Genomic DNA, 12,044 nt, shown 5'->3' on the forward strand with positions numbered 1-12,044 from the left:
GAATGGACCATTGGGTGTTCTAGGAAAACAATGAACCAGGGATCCCAGATCCAAAACGAATGATGTACTGTATGGTGAGTAAAAGTACAATTTATTAAAAGACCAAGAAAGCGCTTCTCTCTTCATGAAACAAGATGGTAGTTGAAATATGCATTCCCTCACAGTGTGATATCTGAGAGTTAAGTAGTTGGCACCTTCCTTTGGCTTCCACGCATACATTTGTAAGCATCCTCTCTTCCTGGAACGAGAATGCTTCATGAAAAAAAAAAAAGGATTTCAAACCACGAAGTGTGTCTACTAAACTCACAACCCCAGTGTAACTAAAGGAAAGATACCTCTGTCCTATCCCGACCTCACGTGAGCCTTGGGATCATCTCACAAGATTGAGATTTCACTCCAAATCTCATGAGATCTCATGGAACTGGGGCCAGATTTCACTCCACATCACCTGAGGTCACAATGAGATCGGGCGAGATTTCACTACAATTCTCGTGAGACAGCAGGGACCTTGGGCGAGATTTCCCTGCAACGCTGGTCATATCTCTTGAGTTTGGGTGAGCTTTTACTCCCAGTCTGGTGAGGTCTCATCCAAAACGTGGACACGTCAGTGCCCATCTCATGAGATCTCATGCATATTGAGCGAGATTTCAATCTCAATCTCGTGAGATCTCATGGACATCGGGCGAGATTTCACTCCAGCTCTCGTGAGATCCTTTGGAATTCGGGGATCAATTCCTCCAGGTGTTGAGAGATCTCATCCGATCCTTGGAGACTTCAGTCCAAATCTCATGAGATCTCAGGATAGTGAGGGAGAATTCACTCTATCTCTCGTGAGAAATCATGGATATCAGGCGAGATAATTCCAACACTCGTGAGATCCTATGGACATCGGGTGAGAATTCTTTCCAAATCCCGTGATATGTCATGGACCTTGGACCTGATTTCACGCCAAATGTCGTGTGGTCTCAATGACCTCGGGCAGATTTCAGTCCAAATCTCGGGAGATATCAGGGACGACCGTGGGCGAGCTTTCAACCTAAACCTCGCGAGATCTCATGGACATCGGGCGAGATTTGCCACCAAATCTCCTGAGATCTCATGGACCTCGGTTCAGATTTCACTCCAAATCTCATGAGATCTCATGGAATTTAGGCGAGATTTCACTGCAAACCTCCTGAGCTCACAAGGAGATTGGGCGAGATGTCACTACAAATCTCATGAGATCTAGGGACCTTGGGCGAGATTTCCCTCCCGCTCTCGTGAGATCTCTGGAATTTGGGCGCGATTTTACTCCCAGTCTTGTGAGATCTCCTCCAAACCTTGGCGACGTCACTGTCAATCTCGTGAGATCTCCTGGGTATTGAGCGAGATTTCAATCTCAATATCGTGAGACTGATGGGCATCAGGTGAGATTTTATTGCATATCTCGAGAGATCTCAGAGACATTCGGGTGAGATTTCACTCCGAATATCCTGAGGTCCCAATGACATCGGGCGAGATTTCACGACAAATGTCGTGAGATATCAGGGAACTTGGGCGAGATTTCACTCCAAATCCCGTGAGATCTCTTGGAATTCAGCTGAGATTTTACTCCATCTCTCGTGTGCTCTCTTCCTCATTTGGAGACCTCAGTCCAAATCTCTGGAGATCTCATGGAAAATAGGTGAGATTTCACTCTAACTTTTGAGATATCGCATGGTCATTGGGCGAGATGTTCCTCCAAATCTCGTGAGATGTCATGGACACCGGGCGAGAATTCCCTCCAAATCTCGTGAGATGTCACGGACTTTGGGTGAGATTTCTCTCCAAATGTCGTGAGATCTCTTGGACTTTGGGCGAGATTTTACTCCAGGTCTCATGAGCACTCGTCCAACACTTGGAGAGGTCAGTGCCATTCTCGTGAGATCTCATGGATATTGAGTGAGGATTCCATCTAAATCTCGTGAGATCTCATGGACATCAGGTGAGATTTCACTCCGAATAGCCTGAGGTCACAATCACGTTGGGCGAGATTTCACCACAAATCTCGTGAGATATCAGCGACCTCAGGCGAGATTTCAATCCAAATATCGGGACGTCTCAATGACATTGGGCGACAGTTCACTAAACTCTCGTGAGATAAAAGGGACCTAGGGCGAGATTTCACTCCACCTCTCGTGAGATCTCTGGGAATTCGCGGATAGTTTACTCCAAGTCTCGTGAGATCTCATCCAATCCTTGGAGACTTCAGTCCAAAACCCGTGAGATCTCAGGATAGGGAGCGAGAATTCAATCTATATCTTGTGAGCACTGAGGGACATCAGGCGAGATGACTGCAAATCTTGTGAGTACTCACGAATATCGGGTGAGATTCCACTCCAAATCTCCTGAGGTCTCAATGAGCTCGGGCAGATTTCACTCCAAATCTCGTGAGTTATCAGGGACGCGGGGCGAGGTTTCAATCTAAATGTCGTGAGATCTCATGGAAATCGGCCGAGATGTGACACCAAATCTCCTGAGATCGCAGGGACATCGACTGAGATTTCACTCCGAATCTCATGAGAGCTCATGGATGTTGGGCTCGACTTCACTCCAAATCTCCTGAGGTCCCAATGAGTCCAGGCGAGATTTCACTACAGATCTCGTGAGATAGCAGCAACCTTGGGCGAGATTTCTATCCAAATCTCGTGAGATCTCAATGACATCGGGGGAGATTCCTTCCAAATCTCGTGAGATATCAAGGACCTTGGGCGAGATTTCACCCCAACTCTCGTGAGGTCTCCTGGTCTGTGGGCGAGATTTGACTCCCATCCCGTTAAATGTCCTCCAAACCTTGGAGACGTCAATGCCAACCTCGTGAATTCTCATGGATACGAGCGAGTTTTCCATCTGAATCTCGTGTGGTCTCATGGATATCGGGCGAGATATCCCTCCAAATCTCGTGAGATCTCGTGGACATTGGGCGAGAATTCACTCCCGACTCCTGAGTTCCCGATGACTTCGGGCGAGATTTCACTACATATCTCGTAATATTCAGGGACCTCGGGCGAGATTTCAATCCAAATCTCGCGAGGTCTCAATGACATCGCGTGAGATTTCACTACAAATCTCGTGAGATATCAGGGAGTTTGGGCGAGATTTACCTCCAACTCTCACCAGGACTCTTGGACGTTGAGCGAGACTTGACTCCACGTCTCGGAGATCTCATCCAAACCTTGGAGAATTCAGTCCAAATCTCATGAGATCTCATGGATATGGAGCGAAATTTCAATCTCAACCTCGTGAGATCTCATGACATCAGCAGAGATTTGACTCCAAATCTCGTGAGATCTCACGGATATCGGGTGAGATTTCTCTGCAAATCTCGTGAGATCATGGGCATTGGGTGAGATTTCACGCCAAATCTCTTGAGGTCACAATGACATGGGGCGAGATTTCACTATACTTCTCTTGAACTATCAGGGGTCTTGGGCAAGATTTCACTACAAATCTCGTGAGACATCAGGGACCTTGCGCGATATTTCACTCCAAATCTCGTGAGGTACCAATGACATCGGGCGAGATTTCCGCAGAAATCTCTTGAGATATCTGGAACCTTGGTTGAGATTTTACTCCAACTCTGGTGAGCTCTCTTGGAATTCGGGGTATTTTCCTCCAAGTCTCGCGAGAGCTCCTCCAGACCTTGGAGACATCAGTACAAATCTCGTGAGATCTCGTGGATATTGAGCGAGATTTCAATCTTTATCTCGTGAGACCTCATGGACATCAGGCGAGAATTTACTCCAAATCTCGTGAAATCGCATGGACATCGGCTGAGATTTCACTCCAAATATCTTGGGATCTCATGGACATCGGGCGAGATTTCACTCCAAATCTCCTTGAGGTCACAGGGACATCGGGCGAGATTTCACCTCAAATCTCGTGAGATATCATGGACTTTGGGTGAGATTTGTCTCCAACTGTCGCGAGATCTCTTGGACTGTGGGTGAGCTTTGACTCCAGGTCTCGTGAGATCTCATCCAAAACATGGAGACGTCAGTGCCAATCGAATGAGATCTCATGGATATTGAGTGAGTATTCAATCGAAATATCGTGAGATCTCATGGATATCCGGCGAGTTTTGACACCAAATCTCGTGAGATCCCATGGACATCGGGTGCGATTTCAGTCCCAATCTCACGAGATCTCATGGATATTGGGCGAGACTCACTCCAAATCTCCTGTGGTTCTAATGACATGGCGCGAGGTTTCAAGAAATCTCGTGAGATATCAAGGCCCTTGGTCGAGATTTCGGTCCAAATCTCGTGAGGTCTCAATGACATTGGGTGAGAGTTCATGACAAATCTCGGGAGATATCAGGGACCATGGGCGAGATTTCACTCCAACCCTCATGAGGTCTCTTGGTCTTTGGCGAGATTTAACTCCAAGTCTTGTGAGAGCTCCTTCAAACCTTGGAGACGTCAGTGCCAATCTCCTGAGATCTCATGGCTATGGATGGAGATTTAATCTAAATCTCGTGAGATCTCAAGGACATCAGGCGAGGTTTTACTCCAAATCTTGGGAGCTGTCATGGACATCGGGTGAGATATGTCTCCAAAACTCGTGAGATAATGGACCTTGGGCCAGACTGCACTCCATAGGTCCTGAGGTCACAATGACATCGGGCGAGATTTCACTACAAAACTCGAGAGATATCAGGGACCTTGGGCAAGGTTTCACTCCTAATCTCGTGAGATAGCAGGGACCTTGGGCGAGATTTCACTCTCAATCTCGTGAGATCTCTTGGAGTTCGGGCGAGATTTGATTCCAAGTCTCGTGAGATCCAATCCAAGCCTTGGAGACTTCAGTCCCAATCTCGTGAGATCTCCTGGACATTGGGCGAGATTCAAATCCAAATCTCGTGTGGTCTCAATGATATCGGGTGAGATTTCACACCAATTCTCGTGAGATCTCATGGCCATCGGGCGAGATATTCTTGCACATCTCGTGAGATCTCATCACAACTTGGAGAGCTCAGTCCAAATCTCGTGAGATGTCATGGATATTGCAAAAGTTTTCACTGTAAATCTCGTGAGATCTCATGGACCGCGGTCGAGATTTTACTTGCAATCTCTTGAGATTTCCTGGATGTCGGGTGAGATCTCATTCCAAATCCCGTGAGATCTCATGGACATCGGGCGCGAATTCACTCCAAAACTCGGGAGATGTTATGGACGTCGGGTGAGATTTCCCTCCAAATCTCGTGTGATCTCTTCGAAATCTCACTGGAACAGGAACCAGCAGTTGTGGTCTAGGGCTCACACCTGTTGAAAGGGAAGCTAAACAGCCCGACACAGGTGTTGGGTAGTAAGAAGGGCAGGTGTTGGCATGATCACTGAGTATTATCGGCAACTTAGGAATCATTGTTGAGCACTACGACAGAATTCTCGGCTGTTCTATATGCTGTCTAAATGAAAAAATACAATAAAAAATAAAAAGTAAGCCGATGAACCTAAGGGAAATGGAAGGAAAAATCAAATAAGACAAGACCAGAGAGGAAGACAAACCGTAAGAGTATCCTAACTCCAGCTAACAAAGTGAGGGTTGCTGGAAGCAAGGTGGGTGAGGAATGGGGAAAGTGGGGAATGGGCATTAAGGAGAGTACTTGTAATTAGCACTGGGTGCTATACACAACAGATGGATCGCTAAATTCTAACCCTGATCCTAGTAACGCGCTCTAGGTTAAATTGGTCGTATTTAAATTCTTTTTCTTGGAAGAAATCTGTTAACATTTGGAGTCCCGATGCACTTGAAGTTGCCCAACGGACGGTGTTTATATATGGGCTCTGCCATGGGTATTTAGAAGGAGCTCTCCTTATTTCTGGGCTCAAAGAAAATGAAGTGACACCTCTCATTTGGGGACTTGGTCGCATTTTCATTTAAATTGTTGATTTTTGGCCATCCATCCAGACAATTCCAAAACCTTGTTGAATTCCTAAGTTTAGCTTTACATTCAAGGAGCCAGGGGATTTTCCTCCCATAGGCCGTACCCAGGGATTGCTGGAAAGTTCACATCCTTGTCCTGTGCAAGGAGAGAGTCTCAGGGTCTGATATCCTAAAGGAAGATTGCCCTATTGCTCCTGAGCTGCTTCTGAGCTCTCGGGGCATAAGCCTGCTGAATGATAGCCAGCTTCTAGTTCTCCCCTAGATGATTGAGGTGCCATTATGCTGAAGATTAGACAGGAAGCAGCACAGTAAGAGCCCTTTCAAGGAATACTACACCAAAGGCCTGCTTTGGAACACTTGAACATCAGCCAAGAGGACAAAAGCGTCACCCTCATTTGCTTCTGTGTCTCCCCATGCACGGTAAGGTCCATTTTAAAAACAGAAAACAAAACCAAGAGCAGACTTTCCGCTTTCTGAAGGAGGAATGCCGGCCTCTTAATGACAGGGCTCCCAAGTGCAGGGCAGGAACGTTGACCTTGGCCCAAGCCCACAGGTGTACGCTTTCCCTGCGGCAGACTGCTTGCCAGCAGACTGTGCTTTCTTCACATTAGCCCATTCTCATCGCTAATGAAGAACGTTGGCCTTCCATGCATCATTTTCCACCCTCTAGCTCTTTTTTCAATCTAAGATTGCCCTGGGCGTCATTCCGATCCAGTGTCTCAGAGTAATAGCCTCTATTTAAGAAGGTCCAGCTAAGTCCTTGTGACTGTGGGAGAGATTGGGGCACGTTGCCCCTTGTAACGGGCTTTCAGAACTATGGGGACCTCAGAGCTTAAGCCATTTGGACGTGCCCTGCGAGGAATGTTTCTGTGCAGGCTTGGCCCCAGGTTTTTAGAGGGACTGGGCCTCCTTTCTTGGGTAAAAGGAAATGAAGTGACACACTTCCTAACCAGATGTATCCTAGTCCCAATTGTATTGTCAAATTTCGGCCTTCACTGGAATCATTTCCATGCCCTTGCCGATGCTTTTTAAAATTTAGAGCTGGTTTACGCACGGCGAGGAGGGGATTCTACCCAAGCAGCCAGGACCCAACGATTGGTCGTGAGTTCCTACTTCAGTCCTGTGCTCAGTCAGCCTCTCCTTATGTGATAGCCCAAAGGAAAGGAAAGGTGGCTCTTCTCTCCTTGACCTTGAGATGCCCTCCTTTTGAGGAAGAGAAGTTCACCCATATGCTGCATGCTGGAGCATCTGGTACGTTCAGGAGGTGCCCTTTCCAGGACTATAGCACCAATGCTTGCATCTGAAACCTTGAGCATCACCTGGGAGTCCCATTAGTATAGCTGAATGACTGCAGCCTCTATCCATTCATGGGAAGGGCAAAACAAACACACCCACAACCACCACCAGCACCACCACAACACTACTGCCAAATGTCCCTCTCATTTTAAGAGAAGAACGCAGAGTTCCTGGTGACAGGGCTCCCAGGCCTAGACCACGGTTTCCCTTTCCCCAAGGCCGCAGTGGTTTCTCATTCCTGGGAATGAAAATTGGGTGGCGAGGAGATGGGCCTAGTCACCTCAATCTAAACATGGTGTCTCATCGCATCTCTAATCAACACATTTGGCCCAGGATTTACCCACTTCCACCCTCTTGCTGTTTTTCTGCCGAGGTTCCCCTTGTGGGCCTTGTGCTCCAGTGTCTCAGAGCAATATCCTGTTCATGCAGCTAGAGGATCTGGAAGATTTTTTGTCACTGTGGGGACGTGTTGGCCACAGAGCCCCATGGGAATGCTGTTCAGAACTATGTTGGCCTGAGGAGGCCTAAGGCATTGGAAGCCTGCAAGCAGTGAATGTCTGTGCGTAGGCATGGCCAGAAGACTCATTTCTTGCGGGAGGGGAAAAAATTAGATGTCTCATTACAGTTTTATCTCACTTAAAATGGCCCTGCTTATATACATTCCTGTAGTCTCGCAGATTGTTGATGTCGCTCCTGGTACACATTCCAACTGGAAGGTGCTTTTCCTCACAGCAGCGCCTAGGATTCCTGGGGAGTTCCCTGGCCCTCTTATCCCTGAGCTTGTGGTGTGGCTCCCTTGGGTAAGTGTGTAGACAGGTAGGAAAGGCACCTGCCTCCCTAGCTCGGTGAGATGCCTCCGTTCTGGACAACCTAGTTCGAAATAGCGTTCAAAGAATGGAAACGGACAGAGAGGCAATGCGGACTTTCCTAGAGTTGAGAATAAACCAATGTTGAGACGAAAATACCTAGCAAAACCTGTTAGTCTCTGGGATCAGAAAGGCCTGTTGGCTTTGGCAATGGGAAAACTCCAGGGCCTCCCCCTGGGAGCCACAGAAACAAGAGGCCTTCATTCTTCCTTGGTAAAGAGTGGGAAATCTCCTGGAATCGGATGTCACTCCTGCTGCCTTTCCGTCTGTGGCGGGGAGGGGGGACACAACAAAACCAGAAACGCTTTAGTGTTAGCAGACTGGTTCTCCCAGCTGATGATGCGTTTGGAAGTAGCCATTGGAGGAGCATTCCTGGCACGAGCTCTTTTTCCACTGAGGAGGTCCCGGAGCACACCGCGCATGTGTCAACTGTCTGCTCTTCCGAACGAAGGCATCTCTGGCAGCCAGGGGAGGGAGAACAGCTGGCTGCCAAACAGAGCATTTCAAAGATCGGGACAAGAACCAAGCACTCCGAGGCAGAAGGGGAAACGTTCCTTTCGGCTCTCAGACACATTGCTCTCCCCTAGCACAGGATCTCAATGGGAACCTGCACCAACCGTGTGTGTATGGTGGACACACGGGTTGTGAGATGCCACCCAGAGTATTCCTCCATGTGAAACAACGTAGCTACCAAATCAGCAAGAGGATGGGATGGCTTCAAGGAAAACCAAAGTTCAACTCTTCCAATGGGAATGAAAGTTATCTGAGAGTGAGGTGTCTAACTTCAGCTCCCCTTGCCCCAGAAATGGAGGCAAGCTCCCTCCCAAACCCTCTGGCCATGCCTACACCCAATCTCTTGAGCTTTCTCCAAGGAGAGGAAAGTTTCTGACATTGGAGGTTTTCCGCCATTTCCATCAGTGTCTTGAGGCAGCCGTGATTCAGAGGTGGCAGGCTGCAACTCCCAGCTGCGGATCCAATGTTTGGAATGGGTGTTTGGAGCATTATTCCTTGAAGAAAGCTATTTCTGCCCTCAACAGGCCCTAGAGCATAGTAGGCCGTCCACATCCCATCTGTTCTTGAGAATGAAGGCATCTCCACCACCCAGGAGCCAGTATGGCAAGCTAGACCCCCATCTCTGTGCGTCTTCAGCCGGCCAAGTACCAAGTCCTCAGGGCCAGAAGGGCAAACATTTCTTTCAAAGAGGAGACTCTGGTTGTCTTAGCTTAGGAGAGGTCCAGAGTGGGAACTCACCACCAATCCCTGGGTGCTCTAAAGGTGAGTCACAACACCTTGGCCCATGAAGGTGCCCGTAGCCTTTGTTCAACAAACAGGCAAGGCCATGGGAAACAGCACAAAGAGTGCCAGAGTCCCATGTCAACCGCAAATGGGACACAAAGTGACTAGCTCACTCTCCTAACAGGTTGGCACTTTTGGGAATAAGAATCAGCTGTGGACTTGGCTTCAGGGAAAGTGCCATGTGCCACCCCAGGTAAGCTTTAGCTCGAGGCCTGTCTTCCTCCTCCATAAAGGGAAGGGATGCTCCTGGTGCTGGCTGTTATTTGCCCTTTTCCATCAGTGGTTAGAGGTAGCAGTGATTCAGGGGTAGCCTGTTGGTTCTGCCACCTGACGACCAAGTATTGGGAACTGATTCTTGGTGCCATATTCCTTGAAAAATTTTGTGTCTGCACTGACCAGGTCCAGGAACACGATGCCCTTGTGGTGATGGTCTGTTCTTCAAAATGAAGACATCTCAATCATCCAGCGGATGTGGGGAAGCCGGCTAGGAATCACGGCACTTAGCTGGCCAAAGTCCAAGTGCTCAGGAACAGGAGAGCCATACTTCCCTTAGGACGTCAGCTCTTGCTTAGCACGGGATCACGCTTGGAACTGGCCACCCGTCCCTGGGTGCTGACTGCGTGTGGGACAGCACGATGGCCTCTGATGGCGACTCAAGTTCTTGTTCGAACAAAGGGCAAAGGGGACGCCTGCATGGCTCAGTCGATTAAGCGTCTGCCTCCGGCTCAGCTCATGACCACAAGGTCCTGGGATCGAACCCTGCATTGGAAATGCACGTTGGAACAGCCGTTTTGGGAAACAGAGTGGAGCTTCCTCAGAAAATTCAAAACAGAGCTAGCTTTTGACCCAGCAATTGCTCGCCTGGGTATTTGCCCCAAGACACAGGTGGGGTGAAAAGAAGGGCCACATGCACCCCAATGTTCATAGCAGCAAGGTCCACACGAGCGAACCCGTGGAAAGAGCCGACATTCCCTTCAACAGATGAATGGAGAGAGATGATGTGGTCCATCTCTACAAGGGAATAATACTCACCCATCAGAAAGGATGAATACCCAACTTTGTCATCAACATCGATGGGGCTGGGGGAGAGCATGCTCAATGAAATTGGCCGAGCAGAGAAAGCCAATATCATAGGGCTTCACGGATTTGTGGAACATAAGGAATAGCATGGAGGGCGTGAGGAGAAGGAAGGGAAAAATGAAGGGGGGCAAATCGGAGCGGGAGACGAACCATGAGACGGTACGGACTCCAAGAAATGGAGGGTTTTAGAGGGGACGGGTGGATGGATGAGTTAACCCAGTGGTGGGTATAAGGACGGCAGGTATCGAATGGACCATTGGGTGTTCTAGGAAAACAATGAACCAGGGATCCCAGATCCAAAACGAATGATGTACTGTATGGTGAGTAAAAGTACAATTTATTAAAAGACCAAGAAAGCGCTTCTCTCTTCATGAAACAAGATGGTAGTTGAAATATGCATTCCCTCACAGTGTGATATCTGAGAGTTAAGTAGTTGGCACCTTCCTTTGGCTTCCACGCATACATTTGTAAGCATCCTCTCTTCCTGGAACGAGAATGCTTCATGAAAAAAAAAAAAGGATTTCAAACCACGAAGTGTGTCTACTAAACTCACAACCCCAGTGTAACTAAAGGAAAGATACCTCTGTCCTATCCCGACCTCACGTGAGCCTTGGGATCATCTCACAAGATTGAGATTTCACTCCAAATCTCATGAGATCTCATGGAACTGGGGCCAGATTTCACTCCACATCACCTGAGGTCACAATGAGATCGGGCGAGATTTCACTACAATTCTCGTGAGACAGCAGGGACCTTGGGCGAGATTTCCCTGCAACGCTGGTCATATCTCTTGAGTTTGGGTGAGCTTTTACTCCCAGTCTGGTGAGGTCTCATCCAAAACGTGGACACGTCAGTGCCCATCTCATGAGATCTCATGCATATTGAGCGAGATTTCAATCTCAATCTCGTGAGATCTCATGGACATCGGGCGAGATTTCACTCCAGCTCTCGTGAGATCCTTTGGAATTCGGGGATCAATTCCTCCAGGTGTTGAGAGATCTCATCCGATCCTTGGAGACTTCAGTCCAAATCTCATGAGATCTCAGGATAGTGAGGGAGAATTCACTCTATCTCTCGTGAGAAATCATGGATATCAGGCGAGATAATTCCAACACTCGTGAGATCCTATGGACATCGGGTGAGAATTCTTTCCAAATCCCGTGATATGTCATGGACCTTGGACCTGATTTCACTCCAAATGTCGTGTGGTCTCAATGACCTCGGGCAGATTTCAGTCCAAATCTCGGGAGATATCAGGGACGACCGTGGGCGAGCTTTCAACCTAAACCTCGCGAGATCTCATGGACATCGGGCGAGATTTGCCACCAAATCTCCTGAGATCTCATGGACCTCGGTTCAGATTTCACTCCAAATCTCATGAGATCTCATGGAATTTAGGCGAGATTTCACTGCAAACCTCCTGAGCTCACAAGGAGATTGGGCGAGATGTCACTACAAATCTCATGAGATCTAGGGACCTTGGGCGAGATTTCCCTCCCGCTCTCGTGAGATCTCTGGAATTTGGGCGCGATTTTACTCCCAGTCTTGTGAGATCTCCTCCAAACCTTGGCGACGTCACTGTCAATCTCGTGAGATCTCCTG

This window comes from Eumetopias jubatus, unplaced genomic scaffold (genome assembly GCF_037043125.1).
Source record: "Eumetopias jubatus isolate StellerSeaLion01/CBP00866 unplaced genomic scaffold, mEumJub1_p1.0 scaffold_14, whole genome shotgun sequence".
Classification (NCBI taxonomy): Eukaryota; Metazoa; Chordata; class Mammalia; order Carnivora; family Otariidae; genus Eumetopias; species Eumetopias jubatus.